We start from the raw sequence: 2,163 nt of genomic DNA, 5'->3' as shown, positions 1-2,163 counted from the left end.
AGACTGAAGCGGGCCCGACCTTCTGCCGAGGAACCGGCAGGGGCGGAAGTGAGCCAAAGAGGGCGGGACCTGGCGAACTGACAGTCCGCTGCCACCCTTACTTGTCATCGGACAGCTGTCTCATCTGACCAGGAAGTCAGAAACAATACACACGGCTCAAAAACACTTTCATTTGTGTCTGGAGAAATGCGACTTCCCCTCCAAATGACATTTATCTCAAGACGAGCGACGTGTTTTGGAGAATTTCCACGCCTATGGGGAGTGCTACAAAGTTTTGGTTTGGTTTTCTTTTTTTCAACTTTGACCCACCTAAATTCTACATTTGAGTGGCTCAGCTCTGAGAGTGGGTGGAGAGGTGCTCTCCTGGCCCAGGCTGTCACCTCTAAGCAGGGTGTGGAGGGCAGGAGTCCTCACCGTGAACAGCTGTGTGCTAGGCGTGCTTCTAGGCGCTGCAGGTTTCAGCGCCCAAAACAGAAACACCCCACCTTCGTGGCGCTCAGGTTCTAGGAATTCCATTTTCTGACTTCACATGAGAAAAGAGACACAGAAAGGCAGAGACTTTTCAATTAGGTCTTAAGAAGAAAAAGTGTCATTTCACTGAACACCTCTTTACCAGAGATATGAGCCATACAACCAAGGAAAAGAATATGAGAAAACTCGTTAGATTGGCCAAAGGAGGGACGCACTGGCCTGATGAGTTTTATAAGTTTATTTATGAATCTGCAAACAGGCATAGACCAATCGCATCAGCAGCAAGCTGCAGGCATGGGATGTCTGATATAAGGACTAACTGCAGGCATTTGCCGATGTATTGGTGCACCTGGACATGTTCAGATTAGCATATCCTGGTTTCTGGCCTTGGTCACAGACTGGCTCCCATTCCCAACCCTCAGGCCCCTCCAGAAGGCCCTTCCCAGAACCTTCCCAGGGTGGGGGAGTTGCTTAAGAGGAGGGGGAGTTCAGGGGATGGAGATGCTTAATGAAGAAGCTTCCCCGTGGGAGGTTGAGGGAGGGGAATTTGAGTTTAAAGAAGCCCTGGACCCAAACCTAACAACTCTTTTCTGAGAATATGGCCCAAATTTATTGATAACATGGGCAGGGCAGAGGCTAAGGGAACTGCAGGTACCTACACTGGAGGTTTCACTCCTGTCCTGGTTCTACCTTGGTGGTGTCGTCAGATGGTGAAGAGAAAACTAGGTAAAGAGGGGGCCAACCTAGAAGGACCAGCTTGTAGGGGACTCCTAACACTGGTCCTTAGTTTAGAGGGAGTCAGAAGCAGAGACTAGATACTAATTTTAGAATGTTTTCCTTCCCCGTATTTATTTTACTGTGGTGGTTACCAATAAATCCCAAATTGAAAAACTTGCTTAGTTCATTCTTTTATTCTAACAATAAATATTTGAAAACATACTGTTATCAGACAGTATGCTAAGGGTTGGCAGCAAAGTCCAAAACAAACAGTCCCTACCTTCAGTAAGTTTGTAGTCAAGCAAGACACAGATGCTGAGCAATTACAAAGGAATTGATTACTCTGAAAGAGAAAGTAGAGGGTGCTATGGGGACATTGACCAAAGTCCTGATTATATGCAAAGGGACCAACCAATGTTGGTAGGAGAGTGGACAGTGAAGAAAAAGAAGAGCTATTGATACCATCTAACTCCCCAGTCTTCAGCAAGGTGAAGGCAAGGAACTAGAAGGCACCATGGGAGTGAGATAGTAGACTGAAACTCTAAAAAAGAAGGTACACCAGGTTATTTACCCATCAGGACCAGAGAAGGAACACTAAGGGACATCAGTGGAGAGCCCTGCATGCAGTCTCCCAGCATTCTGAAAAGAATTAAAAGGGGGTGTGTGTGAAAATAAATTTTTTAATGGGGGGGGGAGAAACTGGGCTCTAGCATCCCTCTTACGTGTGTATTTTTCATTAGTTACATACTAGAAGTTTGATGCTTCTTGGCACTTCAGAACACTATTTTCAACACCCTTGGCCAACTCATGTAATCTGGGCCCCCATCCAGATAGACACACTGGCTGTCAGTATCTCATAGAATAAGGGAAAGGGGCCAGCCCAGATCCAACAGTTGCCCTCCCGATTTATCTACAGTGGGTTCTTTGTAATTTTGAGCTATACAGACAAAGACAGTGGCAGCCAAACATTAAGAC

This window comes from Saccopteryx bilineata, chromosome 2 (genome assembly GCF_036850765.1).
Source record: "Saccopteryx bilineata isolate mSacBil1 chromosome 2, mSacBil1_pri_phased_curated, whole genome shotgun sequence".
Classification (NCBI taxonomy): Eukaryota; Metazoa; Chordata; class Mammalia; order Chiroptera; family Emballonuridae; genus Saccopteryx; species Saccopteryx bilineata.
The sequence above is the reverse complement of the archived record's forward strand: the minus strand, read 5'-3'. Positions refer to the sequence as shown.